The 15,643-nt window shown below is 39.6% G+C and overlaps 1 pseudogene; it reads left to right on the plus strand.

The window, feature by feature from the left end:
- Positions 1-7,433: 7,433 nt before the first annotated feature.
- On the plus strand, positions 7,434-14,325 carry LOC109680323 (zinc finger CCCH domain-containing protein 4 pseudogene; annotated as a pseudogene).
- The last annotated feature ends 1,318 nt before the right edge of the window (positions 14,326-15,643 follow it).

Below are 15,643 nucleotides of genomic sequence, written 5' to 3' on the forward strand. Positions count from 1 at the left end.
TATGCCTGTTTATAGCAGCACTAGTCACAATGAGCAAACTGTGGAATCAGCTGAGGTATCTGTTCATCAATTGATAAGGAATATATAAATGGAGTATTATTCAGCAAAAACTAATGAAGTTTTGTTATTAGCAGGCAAATGGATGGAATTGAAAACCATCATATAGGTGAAATCTGCCAGGCTGAGATACAGATACAGCATTCTCTTTCATGTTCAGGATCTAGACCTAGAAAGTAAGTGAATGACAAAATTGGACTGTCTGAGCGAGAAGCAACTGGGGCAGAGGGAAGAATGAAAGGAGAGTGTGGAGAGGTGAATGAAATAGAAGCATTTCATATGCATGCATGAAAATAAAATAATGAAATCCATTAAAATTGTTCAAATAAAAGGGGAAGGCAGATAACAATGAGCAATAGAGGGAGTGAATTTGATCAAAGTACATTTTATGGAAGTACATTGTATGCAAAACATCACAATGAAACCCTTTTGTACAATTCATATACACTCATGAAAAAGAGGAAAAAAAGAAATTTCATGAAAATATTCACTGTTATGAATTATATATTTATAACTTTCACCTATTTCATGTATATGAATATATTAATAATATGTTTTGTGAAAATAATTCCAATTATGCATATAAATATATGTGGTATTTACACATAAAATCAATACATATATATAAATATATGTTACGTGCAAAACTATATGTATATGAACATAAGTATACATGTATTTATAAATGTGTATTGTGTAAACACAGATATATATGAATCCATACAGTGTAATCTGTATTCCTTATTCTTGAACTTTAAAAAAAGATTATATTTTTAGAGAGTGTTCTTTTACTCAGCATTTTTATCAAGACTCATCAATGTTACTGCATAGAATTGCAATTCATACTTTCACCTATAAATCATTTCACTATACAAAAATACTATAATCCTTTAATCCATTCTCCTGTCAATAAGCATTTGTTTCAATTTTTCTGTTATTACCAAAAATTTTGCTAACAACACCCATGTTAATGTCTTTTGTACATTTTCAAAGTTTATTTAAATATATAGAGAAATAATTTTAGTTGAATTTTCTAGGATATATATAATCTGTTCATTTAATATAACTGGAAGGGTGACAAATCTCGCCAGAATCATTGCAATAACATATTCCTCAGCAATGTAAAAAGAGTTTCAATGGTTGGTACTGTCAGATTTTCTTAGTTTCTGCTAAATGATTATAAAGTATGTCTCATCTGAGTCTTCATCTACTTTCTCTGAGTGAGCTGAATGTATATTAATGTGTGATCACGTATTTTCTCTGTTGTGATAGTCTGTTCATGTGTCTTACCTGTTTTTCTATTGTGCTTTGATCTTTTCTTATTGAAAGCATTCTTGATATGTTTTTGTCCTTTCACTGTGTCTCAAATATCTGCTACCAGTTGGCACCTCCCTTTTTGTGCTTTCTTTAGGAGCCTTTTAATAAACACAAATTTAAAATTTCAATTCAGTTTATTGATCTCTTCTTCTATAGCTAGCAAATCTGCATTCTTTAGAATAGACTTGACCTACCTTTTTATCTAAAAGAACGAAGTTTTTCTTTTTACATTCAATTCCTTAATCAACATGGAGTTAGTGTGTGTCTTTATTTGTGTGTGTGTGTGTGTGTGTGTGTGTGTGGCTGGCTGACTGGCTGACTGGTTCTGTATGTTTTGATAAAAGATCTAAGTTTCTTTTTATTTTCCAATCTGGATAACTGATTTTCAATCTCCACTTGTTGAACAGTCCCTTTGTTCTTCAGTGACTGATCATTCTGCTTGTGTCACATATGAAAGCTCATAAACTCCATCTACTGCTCAATTGGTTAACTTATCTACCTCTGCACTAATATTCCACTGCCTTAATTGGGATGGCTCTATAAGTATTGATATAAGACTTTTCTCTTCTCCCCACTTTTTAAATTTAAATAAGTAGGGCTACTCACTGGTCTTTACATTTCTTACTTACATGTATAGGACTACTCATCACTCCTCATTTTTCTTATTTAGATATGTATAGGCTACTTGTTATTCCATACAAATTATAGAATAGCCTATCATGTTCCACAGAAAATTTCTGTTGTAATTTTAGAGTTAAATTGAAAGAATAGTTCATTTAAGGGATAAGTAGCATTCTGATAATACTAAATATTTCTATCAATCTATCTATATAATTGGAATAGCTCTCAATTATTTGTACCTTTCTCAGTTGTGTTCATAAAGTATTAACTTCTACACATAAATCTTACAAATTTTTGTTCAACTTATCCCTAAGTTTTTATAGCTCTTGTTGCTATTGTACATATTGCCTCTTTAAATCCTTATGTTATTTCATTCCTAGCATATAGAAATGAATTTGACTTTTGAATATTGAATTTGGATCATTATCTAACTCAAATCTCTTGTGAGCTTCTTAATAAGTTATCTGTGGGTTTTATTAACTTTTAATATAGACATTTATACTATTTGCAAATAATGGCAGTTTTATTTCCTCCTCAATTTTTATGCTTGATTTGTTTGTTTACCATATTACTTAGGACCACAAGTATGATTTTTCATAGAAGTTTAGTAGCAAATATTTTATCTGGTGACTGGTTGTACTTATTATAATATTTTCTAATTATGGATTATATTAATTTAGTTTCTTAACAGATCTCTTTATTGGACTTAAGAAATTCTCTTTCAGTCTTAGTTTACTAAGATATGTATCATGTTTTTTTCCCTTAAATCTATTGAGGTGATCTTCCATCTTTTCTCATTTATTTGTTGACATGGTCATTGTGATATTCAATCTACCTTGAATTCCAGGGATAAATCTTGATATATATATATACGTGTATATATATATACATATATACATATATATATACACACATATATATCATATATACAAATATATATATATCATGGTATATATTATACTATATATAGTATAATATATTTGACATATATTATACTATACAATATATTATATGCATATACCTTACATAATAAATATACAGTGTTTTATTCCTATTAGCTTTGATTTGCTAAATTTTTGTTCAGGATTTTGCATCTACATTCAGAAGTATAATGGGTCAATAATTTTTGTTGCTTTTTTCTCTTTGTCTGGTTTAAGTACCAAGTTTATAATGACTTTGTAGAATTAATTGAGAATGCCTCATACTCTTTGACATTTGAAAAGATTTTATATAAGATTAGATCACCTGTCCATTGAACTCTCCTGTAAAAGACATTTTAATAATGGTGTTTTTCTCTATAGGAAGACATTTTTTCACCAACAGTTATTTATTTATACTTAGTGTAAGAAACATAGTCCAGAAAATTTAAACCCACAAATTATCTCTTAACTCTTTTATATAACTTTAAAAACTTATATTGTTTATTACTCTTGACAATAATTTGGCAAAAATTCATCACTTTCAATTAAAGGATTGAAACTGCATCATTACAAAAGTCTGAATGCTACAATAATATAATCTTGCCCTTAGTGTATTCATTTATGTTTTGCTGAAGACAAAGCTAACAGACCAACATTGCTATTTCATTTGCCCTAAATTTTCAATACTGTAATTATAGTTACATTATAGTCAAATATTTGCCCCATTTGCAGAGCACTTTTATTTACCTGAATTTTTCCTTTAAGTCAACTTTGCTTACTTTTTTCTTTACTTTTTGTTATGGAAAATTCAAACATCAGAAAGTGATTAGTATAATGAACCCCCTGTATTTCTCATTCTAGTTTGAACTATTATCAAATTAAGGAAACTATTGTGCCAAATACACATTCACTTTTCTCTAAACCCAAGTTATAGTGAAGTTAATATTGACAATCATTTTCTTTCATCTTTAAATATGTCAGAATGAATCTCTAATATGGTGGGTCTTATGGCATGGTCAAGTTGGCTGCTAAGACCCTTTCAGTTGGTTCATTTTTATGATATTAGTAGTTTTTTCCTCCATCCTTTCACAAGTAGACAGTGAAATTTTCCAGAGACTATGTGACCAGTGCCATCACAAAGAACTAACTACAAAAGTCAATATGAGAATCCATCTGTCTTCTACTAAGAAAATTATAAAATTGATTGAACTGCAGATCTTCATGTTGAGAGAGAGAAGCTAAGGTCAGAAGATAAATACGCATCTTCACTCATGTGTGGAATTTAGATATAATAACAACTATACATATGACATGATCTGTATATCTGTTTGGAAGGAAAACTAGTAGAAAGGGGAGGTGGAAAGGAAAGGATTAATATGAAAATAGCATAATGAAATGCACTAAAAACTATTTAAAATGGGGAAGAGAAGGGGAAGGGGTCAAGAAAGAAATACAGTGAGAGAAATTTGATCAAAGTAAATTACATGCATGTATGGAAATATCACAATGAAATCTCTTTGTACAATTACTTTATGCTAATAATTTTTTTAAAGAAAGCTATCTTAAAGATTTGCAAACATGTAAAATAATGCCACATTTATTACTTTTTTCTTGTTTTGGAAAGTACAGTTGTTTTTATAAAAATATTTTAGCATGTAACTAAATTTTTATTATTAGTTTACATAAATTAAGAATTAAATATTTTTTTAACTTTTAAAACTTCTAATTTATACATATCTATAAGTGTAACCAATTTAAACAAAATAAACTTAGGGTCCACAATAGCTTTTAATAGTGTAAGAGATCCTGAGACCAAAAGTCTGAGAGCAAGTGCTCTTATTTTAAGCACTTTAAAATTCATAGCCATCGTAACTCTCTCACAGGAAAGCACTAGAAATAATCTTATAATGTCAGTAAATACTCAAGTCAATATTCATCTCTTCTATTTCATAATCACTATATTTTACAAGTTGTTAGTTTAATTGCTCATATAAGAACCCAAAAAAGGTCTTTATAATACAAGTCACTTTATAAGTTCCTCTATCCATTGTTTTTCTTCCCATTTATTTGTTGAAGCCAATATGTTGTTTTTCTGTATATCTTTTGCATTTGGGATTTTACTGATTACATCTCCAAGTTGCATATAAATGTATTCCTGTGATCTGTATATTTTCAGAACATTATTATTTAGATTTAAAGGTATGATTTAGATTTAATTTTTTGGCAACACATATTATAGGTTTTTCATTATCAATTTTTTTCTCTTTTTTATGAGGTGCCTAGTTTTTGATATTCACTACCCATATCTGTTAATTTGCTAGCGGTTGGAAAATGGTGTTATAACTTTATAATTTTCCTCTTTAGTAACTGAAATGCTTCCATAAAAAAATGTTTTCTTAAACTTTAACTATTTGATCTCATTTTAACTATTTTATTTTGGATCTAGAATAATTTTGGAAAATTTAAACATTCATTTGATCTCTGTGTAGGCTCTATCCTAAGAACAGACCACTTGTGATGCTAATTAAAAGATAATTTTCAAACCTGGAACTAGTCCTCTTCAACTCAATGATAGCATGGTTGACTGCTATCTACAGAATGGGGCTAGATACAAGTAAAACATGGAAAGAAACAATCTCACTGAAATATAGGGAAATATTTTTACTTAACATACAGAAAATCTATACATGATTTATTTGTACTTGTGATTCCACAAAAGTTCCTTTGCTCCTTTAGCACAAGATTGAAAACCTGAAATAGACTAAACTGGTGTATATTATAATGTTTTTTAAATTACTTTTCACCCTACCATCAATCTCTCTGACAGCTCTGGAAAAGGCCACTAACATTTAAGAGATTATTAGTCCAACAGCAGCAGCATGGAAATGAAATGCCCTTGGAACAGTAGGTGTAGTGAAGGATTCCCATAGCACACAGCTCAGCTGGCCACACTGTCATGCTGTCTCCCTCCCCATTGCCCGAAGACAGCACACATTCTTTACACAGATACTGTATATTTTGCTTTCATCCTGCATAAATTGTCAGCATAAACTAAAAGCAGCATGTATATATGTTATCTAAATTCTTAAGTGTTTCATTACTTGTGGATAAACAATGAAGTATGAGATGTGATTTATTTTTCTTTGGTTTCAGCTGGAAACTTCAAAGAGGCTGAGCTGATTGTATGAATTGCCACAATTCAAGGGGTAGCATGTCAGTATTTTCAGTCAGCTTCTTAAAAGATGGTTGAGAGAGTCTGGTGAATTGATTCAGAAGTCAGAAGATAAACACATCAGGGTGAGTTTACTATGCTTGACACTCATCCACATTTGTTCATCTTTGTTCCAATCCAAAAGAGAGGGAACAAAACAATATAAAGGAGTAGTGTGAAACATTCATTCAAGGGTGATAAGTTCAGGTCTTTAATTATAAACATAATTTTGGCTACCAATGAAAGGTTTTCAGAGTATAAGAAAAATGTCCTAAAGGGCCAAACACAAAGTATAAGTGACAGTCAAGACATTAAGATTTCTGATTCATTTCATAAATCTGCCTTCAAAGCCATACTCTTTGTTCCATTTGATCCCTACCTAAAGTTGATTTGTTTCATTTTGTTCTTTAGTGAAATATCTTAAATATATAATCTTACTCCAATCACATAATACACTTCAAAGAAATCTACACGGTTAAGCTTAATTCTCAATTCATTTAGGGAGCAGTAGTAATTACTCAAGAGTTATGTCCACTTTCTAGCCTGAAGAAGGCTATGAGTTTCTACATGCATGTGACCTGGGATAATGGACAGTTATTAATACCATTCAGGTTATGTTAGAGTGATCCTGAAAACGGTGGCCTAAATAATGAGACAAACGGCTATCTATAAGTCAGAGAGGCCAAGGCCTACTTCTTAGAAAAGGGGGAATTTTAGCTGAACCTCAAAGGGTAGGCAAAACATGGCTAAGAACAGTAGGAAAGGCATCTGAGATGAGGAAGGCAGAGATGGCACAAAGAGACTCTGTTGAACAGATATGTTTGATTAAAGCAAAGAGCCCATCAGAGTGGGTAGAAGAAAGAAAGTTGGAAAATAGATGAAGATGCATGCCTAAAAAGGCTAAGGGATGTTTCAAATGCAGAGTCATCATGTCAGATGACTGATAAGGGCTCCCTCAGCTTCCCAGTTTTTAGGAAAACTCACAGGAACTTGAGATCCACAATATAAAGAATTCCAAGGAATCTCACAAAAAAAATAGAGTCTCACAAGGTAGAAGTTCAGAAAGGATTTATTTCAGTATAACAGGATAAAATAGGAAAAATTGGAGTGGAAAAGAGAGAAAATCACCTCCTGCTTAAAATACAGGGTTGGGAGCCTTCCTCTAAAGTGGTGGCCTTTTGTGGGGTTTTTATGCTCTGAGCTAGGGAAATACATGTGGGCTTATCATCCAGCAACCATTAATCATTATGGACAATGGTTCTGGGTAGCCAAGATGGGTGCTGTTTATTATTCTAAAACATGGAGATATGACGTAGGCCTGGCCAAAACACAGGAACAGCTAGTGAAGTTCAAGACTTATATTTGCCAGATACATCCTCAAATTTTCTGTCTCTACTCAGTTTGGGAGCTTTGCACCTTCTTGACATCTCAAAGGAGAAAGCAGATACAGATAGTTACTTTATGTCTCCCTATTTTTATAACAACAGCTACAAAAGGTGATGGAAGGGGCGCTTGCTGCTCTGGTTTTACAGCTTATTTTCTTGTTCTAATTTCTCAGTCTGGCCCTTTTAATATTTATTGTTTTAAATTTCTCTCTTGCTCCATCTATCTATCCTGTTTCAATTAAAGATCTTGGAGGAGATAAGTACTGTAAAGAAAGAAACTTAACAATGTGATGACACTCTCACTTTGGATATCAAAATGTCATATCAATTTCAGTTCTGACTAAAGGTCTAAACTCCTATCACTTGTCAGTTGTTCTTTAATAATTCTTTACCATGTCAGTACATTTTGCCACAATCTGCCCAATTGCTCAGGTGAAAAATCTAGAGTCATCCTGGACTCATCTATTTCCTTTACCTCTACCTCCACTCCCATCATTATTACCATTCAGTTCATCAACAAATGCTTTTGACTGCATCTGCTTATCTCTTCACTTTTACCATTTTCACTCTGGACAAAGTCACTGTTTTCTTGATCCTTGATTATTTAAAAAGTCTCCCAGTTGGTTATTTCCCTTCTACTTCTGCTCTCTATTATCTACACAAAAGTCAGAGTGGAACTGTAAAAGCATTAAACAGGATCTCCATTAAAATTGGAGGATTTAAAGAAAAACCAAGTATTTCTTCTTCCCAGCCTACTATATAGGAAAGCATCTCATAATAGGAAACAAAAACTTCTCCTCAAGCACTAGTGCCAGAAAGACTCCAACAGGACCAGAACCAGACTTGCAAACAGACCATAGCCTGACCCAATCGTTATGCATATGCTTACCTCTTGACTTCTGCATTTGTCCCCACCCTATGTAATCCTGGAGCTATTGTTTGAATAGGAAAGAGTTTTCTAGGCAACTGTCTTTCAAGTGTGGCCAAACCAAACCTGCTTAACCACTATCACTCTGTTAATGAACTCTAAAGGCAACAGGTGGCCAGGTCTGGCATGTTAAGACCCCCAGAGTGAAGCATCTAACCAGGACTGGCAACACCTGCATCAGACTCTTCAGAAGCCTCTGATTGCATTTAGAATAAAATTTAAATGCATTATCCTCGCCCATTAAGTCTGATATGATCTGATCCTAACCTTATCTATGACTTCTCCCTCATTTACCCTTTATTCTATGTACTTTAACATGCTTTTTTAGGTTATGCTAAAATCTTTCCCTCTTTGGGGCCTTTTCCCCTGTTCTCTTATGCTGTAGTTCTCTGCCTCCAGATCTCTGCATAGCTGTTTATTTCTAGTCACTTGGTCTCAGCTCAGCTGTCATCTCCTCACTGGCATTCTCTTGTAAGTAGCACTTCCCCACCCCTTTGCCATCACTTTTTTATTACAATGCCCTACTTTTATTTATTTCATAGCATGTACCACTGGCCTCATTTATTAGGCTGTTTCTTGCTACCTTTTTACCCCAATGCCATTCCATGAGGGGGATTCTCATCTGTCTGGTTTAATCCCTCTATAATTCAGTAGTGTTTGGCATGCAGTCAGTTCTTATTAAATATTTGTTGAATGAGCAAAGTCCTCTTTTATAAATCAATATAATTCTGGTTCTAAGAATTCCCATTCTTTGCTAGTCTTAAGGATGGGAAAATATGAGGGGAAATGTACATTTTTTTCTATATGGTTGGCTAGACAGCCAGAGTTTCCCCCTCACAACAGAAAACTTTATTACCATGAAGAAAAACAAATAAAGATTAAATTGTAGGAAATACTTGGAGATATTTGTGGACAGCTATGCACCCATACCATGGGTTCTGTGGGTCTGTAAGTAATCAGAAAACACGTACACCACACCCTGGCTGCTGTGCTGCTGCTTTCTATAGAATGGAGTGAAAAACTGACTTGTGGTCTATTACAGCAGGACTAGTGGCTTGAGAGATAGCAGCATCTGTGTTTCCCAGTGTGACAGCCTCTCTCACCCTCAGCTCCCAAAGGGCAGAGACCAAGGACCACATAACCACTAAAGCCAGTGTGCTCTGACTTCTGGAGAATTTGCAGGCTCCAGGGTGAGTAATGAGTTAGGGCTGGCAGATTATACGTTGCCCTCAAGATGAAGAAAAACAGAGCAGGGATGGATGAATGCCTGTGGGAAAAGAAGGGTATCGGCTCTCACACAAACCATCATGCCCTGAGTGACTGGCTTAAGCAGAAATCTGGCAGCAAGAAAGAGAACTGAAGGAACTAAAAACAGTATCAGGCAATCCCCTCCTTTCTCATTGTTTGACTTTCTGATGAGAGAATGAAATGCTGCTACCAGATGTACCATGTGATGGTAGTAATTATCTCATTCTTCCATTATCAAGAGAGAATCAATTCATATCATCATTAGCGTGAGACCACTTCAGAAAAAGCAGTGTTGTAAGTAATTAGTAACTCAAGCTCTGGATCCCCCGCAGACCTAGATGCAAATTATGGTTTTTATCATTTAGGGACATGACATCTCTTACAGTGGAAATATTTTACTACCACTACATGAGGTTGTGTAAGGAAAACAAGCAATTTACATAAAATGTTTAATTTAGCACCTATACCATACAGCTTTCAGCAAATAATAATAAAATATATGTGCAATATAAAATTACTATTTTACAATCTAATCAATGTGTTTTTCCTCTCAAGGACAAACCAATTAGTTTAAAAGGCATATAAATTTTCTTCATTAAAACAGTATATCTGATATTATGAATCTGAAAGAAATCGAGGAACTTATAAACATCATTGTTTTAAAAAGTAATATTTAAAATATATGTAGGCTTAGAAATTCCTCTTCTCAACATCAATCATGAACTACAGAATTTAACCACTAAGGGTAATTACCAAGTAGTTGTCAAATACTGGAAGAATAAATATAATTTTAGAATTAAAACAGAAATTTTATTCCAACGCAGTATAATACTGTTATTTTCTACTTACCAGTTTCACAAAGAATTAAAAGCTGAATAATGGCTTTCAATAATAATAATAATGTCTGATAAGTTTTCCTCACACACTGTGATAAGCAGCACAGACAAATATAAACTATGTAGTGGATAATGTCTCAATCACACACTTCCCATTTGATCCAACCATTTGTTAGGAGCTTATTCTAACAAAAAACAGAGGAGTTCCACAAGATATATAAATAAGTATCTCATGTTGGAATTATTTCTAATAATACCTACCCTCACAAAAAATTTAACTTTACATCATTTGAGACTTAGTTAAAGAAACTATGAAAAATATTTATAGCCACAAAATGGTACTATAGGTATATATTGACTGGTATTAAAAAGATTGTGATAGATTATTCCTTTAAAAATTAAGTTAGAACATAATTTACAGTATAATCTCATTTCCATTGAAAATAATTATTTCAATTATGTCAATGAAAAGGAAAAAATTATTTAGAAAGATATATTAAAAGATAATACCTTTATAATTATCATTTGGTTATAGGATTACAATTTTACCTTTATTTTCTTTATACTTTTGTATCTTAAAACATCTTTACAGTATATTCAGGAAGAGGAGGTCAAAGAAGAGGAGGAAGTCCAAGCACAAGCACCGTGCTTCTTCCAACAATGGCTTCTCCGACTTCTCAGATGACTTGGATTTCAGCCCCAGTGAGAAGGGCACCGCAAGTACCCGGAGTACAGCCCCCCATATGCGCCATCCCACCAGCAATACCCCTCATCGCACAGCACGCTCCTGCCCCAGAAATTGTACTCCAAGATGGACAGCAAGGCCTACAGCATGTACGAAGACTGTAAGAATGAGCAGTAAGGGGAGTACGAGGTGAGGAGGAGGACATGGGCAAGGAGGACTACGATGACTTTGCCAAAGAGCTCAGTCAGTACGGGTATGCCAAGGAGGGAGCATCCGGGCCGAGACAGCCTAGGGCAGTGGACGGGATTACAGGGGCCAAGGAAGCTGTGGAGGATCTCGAGGCCAAGGCATGGGCAGGGGCAGTCAAGGCCAAGGCTCCATGGGAGGAGACTATGCAGAGGACGAGGAGGACTTCTATGAGGAGGAGATGGAATATGGAGAAGGTGAGGAGTCGATGGGCGATGACAATTACTATGACTACTCCAAGGAGTTGAACCAGTACCGCCACTCAAAGGACAGCAGAGGCCAAGGGTTAAGTCTGGGCCTTGGCCGGGGTTCTCAAGGCCAAGGGAAAGGTATGGGCTGCAGCTTGGGTCAAGGTGGCAGCCAAGGAGGGATGAACAAGAGCAGAGTGAAGGATGATGACTTCTAGGACGATGACATGAGCGATGGTGGTGGGAGCTACCAGAGGAGCTACCACGACAAACCCTACCAACAGTCTTACATGAAAGGCAAAGTCATCTGCAAGTACTTTGTGGAAGGGCGGTGCATGTGGGGAAACCACTGTAATTTCAGCCATGACATCTAACTGCCAAACAAAAGTGAGCTGTGCAAGTTTTATGTCACCTGCTTCTGGACCAGGGCTGAGAGCTGCCGGTAAGTGCACGGTGGCTTTCCGTGTAAGTTATACCACACAACTGGGAACTGCATCAATGGTGATGACTGCATGTTCTTCCATGACCCTCTGTCAGAAGAGAAGAGAGAGCTGCTGGACAAGATGTTAGCCAACAATGCAGAGGCAGGAGCCCAGGATGAAAAGGAAGTGGAGGAGCTGAAGAAGCAAGCCGTCAACACTCTGCCCAAGCCAGCCCCTGGCATGGGCCTCCTGCCCACACCCCCACCTCTCCTAACAGTCGGCCCTTGCAGGGGGGGCCCCCTCTCCCCCGCCACCTCCTCTTCTGCCCCCTGACCCCCTCCCCAGATGCTCATGTCAGTGCAGGAGCCACTGTCGCCACAGCAGCAGCTGCGGCAGGATATGTACAACAAGAAGATCCCCACCTTGTTTGAGATTATGGTGCAGTCCAATGGTACAGATGACTGAGAAGCTGGGCATGAGATTCCCAATATCTGGTGGACCCATGGGTCCCAGGCCCCATGAGAGGCCCCATACATCCCAATATGCACCCAGACATGTACCCCGACATGCACGCTGATATGCCAATGGGCCCTGGCATGAACCCTGACCCACCTGGTGGCCCCCTGATGATACACTATGGCTCTGGAGACTCCCCACACTCTGGAATGATGACCCCATCCTGCTAGCCCAGAACTTCTATGAAAACTTTTACCCACAGCAGGAGGGCATAGAAATGGAGCCAGGATTCCTTGGGGACACAGGGGACACTGGAAACTGGTACTCAAGTGATGAGGACAAAGGTGGGAGCAGTGTCACCTCCATCCTCAAGACCCTGAGCAGCAGACATCCAGCAGACCCCAGGCCTCAGTTGGAGAACTGAGCAGCAGTGGGCTGGGAGACTCGCCTCCAGAAAGGACACCCCACAGGAGGCCAAACGGCTGACCTCCACCTCAGCCAGGATCCCAGATTCTCCTGCCACACCAGGCTGCCAGTGCCTCAAGCCCTGGGGACACAGGGCCCTCTGCCCCTCGACTGGCTCACTTCCTGCCCATCTCCAAGCCTGAAGGCAGCCTTCTTTCCAGCCCCTCTGGCCCTGGCAGCTCCAAGGGGTCTGCACCGCCTGCTGCAGAGGAGGAGGAAGGGGAGCAGGCCCTGCGGGAGAAGGCCATGAGCATCCCCCTAGACCCCTTGTCTGGGCACCCACTGAGGGACCCACGGTCACAGCTGCAGCAGTTAGCCACATCAATAAGGACGTGATCCTGAGCAAGCCAAGCTTTACCCGCACAGTGCTTTGGAACCTCTAGGACCTGAACCCCTTGCACATCCCCAAGCAGGACGTGGTAACCCCCATGCCTGCCGCCCTGCAGTCCCTTCCTGCCCTGGACCCCAGGCTGCACCGCTCTACCCCCGCGGAACCCCCCCAATGCCGGGCAGCACCTGGGCACCTCCACAAACCCCAGCACCTCTGACTCTAACCTGCCTGCCTTTGAACTGCTCTCTCGCATTCTCGAGACTGTCAACGTCAATATCCCTGGCCCAAGTGACAAGCCCAGTGACCCTACGGTAGGCAAAGCTCCCACTGACCCTCGACTGCAGAAGCTAGCAGACTCTGCGGCCTCTTCCCGAGTGTCCAAGCCCTGCTCTACTGAAGTCCGTCACCAGCCGCCAGCCCCAAAGGGGAGTCATCCCCACTAGCCACCACACCCTACGATCCCCCGCATGCTGGCAGCAGGTGGGCTGGGCCAGGGCAGTGAGAGCAGGCAGAGCAGCGTACGGAGTGGCATCAGCCTCTATGACCCGAGGACGCCCAACGCAGGTGGCAAAGCCACAGAGCCAGCTGCTGACGCAGGCACCCAGGCCAAGGGCCCAGAGGGCAATGGCAAGAGCTCAGCCTCCAAGGCCCAGGAACCCCCGTTCATCCTCAAGTCTGCCCCGAGCAGCCTGAAACAGGGAAGACTGGTGCGGATGGGGGTGCGGCCACAGCCACAGACATATACAACAGCTACAACTAGCCCCAGCCCAAGGCCGCCGTGGCCTCTGCCGCCATGGTCACCCCACCACTAGAGGGGACCCCACCCCAACCTGTAGTACACAACCTGCCTGTGCCTACCCTTTTCAGGACCATGAAGCAGGCACCCAAGACAGGCTCAGGAAGTCCTTTTGCTGGCAACAGCCCAGCCCATGAACGGGAGCAGGACGCAAGGTCTCTGAAAGATGTCTTTAAAGGCTTTGACCCCACTGCCTCCCCCTTTTGCAAGTAGTGTTAAGCGGGGGCTAATGCTGCCCGCACTCCACTCCCTCCATGGCAGTGTTTAAGAGCAGTAATCAGAGCTGGAGTGGGAGTCTGGTTATTCTTCCTTTTCTCTTTTCTATTTCCTTTTTTTAAAAGTAGTCCTTCTGAGACATAAGTTGTATATAACCATCTTCCGTTCTGGTCAGTGCTGTGGACTCCCCTGAGCAGGGCTGTGTCCAGGACACAGGGCACAGCAAGTGTCTGAGAAGGCCCTGAATGCCACTCAAACTCCTTGCTGGACAAGGACAAATGGTAATGTGTACACAGCAGGTCCAGGCATTTATAGAGGCCCATATGTCCTATCCTGTTTCTTCACCATGCAGCCTGGGTCAGCCCACTTCAGGGGTATGTGACAATGCAAAAGTGTCAAAGGAGAAGAAAAGCAGTGGCACGATGGCACTCTGGGTCTACTTCTGTCTGGGTTTGCACTCGGGCCCCTGCACCCTCCGTCCAGAGTTCATTCTGAAAGTACCACCTTCCAGCCCACGCAGGAGACTCCGGGAGAGGCAGACCTGAAGGCGGTGGGGCTTGGCAGACAGCTGCCCCAGAGGGAAGCCCCTTGGAGTGTGCCTTCTGTCAGTATTATCCGTCCTGCTTCTCAGAAGCCACATCACTGCTGGCCCCTGCTCCTCCCCTCCCCCAAGCCAGCTCAAGGATCTATGACATGCCATCTGCCATCCTCCTGCGCAGGGAGCCCTGGGACGGCTCTGGAAAATGTTTTTGCTTCCTGCTTTCTCTGTTCCCCTCTGCTGTATTATTTGGAAGGCCAAAGTACTGTGTGTTTGCTTTTCCCCTCCTAAGCTGATAGGTACAGGGGCTCAGAGGCCTGTCACAGCACTGGATTTGTGGAGACCCGAAAGAGGGCCCTCAGGTCCACTCCGAAAGGGCAGGATTCTGGCTGGGGTGAGGAAGGGTATGCTGGACCCTTCCAGAAGTGGTATGGGACCCCACTGAGAGGGACATCTTGTCTGAGGCCTACCCATCCAAGACCTCTTCATCACTCCCTGGGTCCCAGGAAGTCTGCTTACCTGTGGGTGCACCCCTTGGTCTCGTCTACTGCCTCATGCCTTGCCTTAGGCATCTCTTTCTTGCTAATAATGAGACCTGGTCACCCAGCCAAAGGATTCCCCTCCCACCTTCTGAGGGTGGGCACTGAGTGAGGCTCCCCCACCACTCCAAAGAGAAAACATACCTAATGAATTTGGGGTGTGAAGCCAGGGTGGGACCCTCAGTCCCATGGGATTGGTTTGGTTTGTCTTTTTTTTGTCTGGTTTTGTTTTGTTTTG

The sequence above is a fragment of the Castor canadensis genome, chromosome 5 (genome assembly GCF_047511655.1).
Source record: "Castor canadensis chromosome 5, mCasCan1.hap1v2, whole genome shotgun sequence".
Lineage (NCBI taxonomy): Eukaryota > Metazoa > Chordata > Mammalia > Rodentia > Castoridae > Castor > Castor canadensis.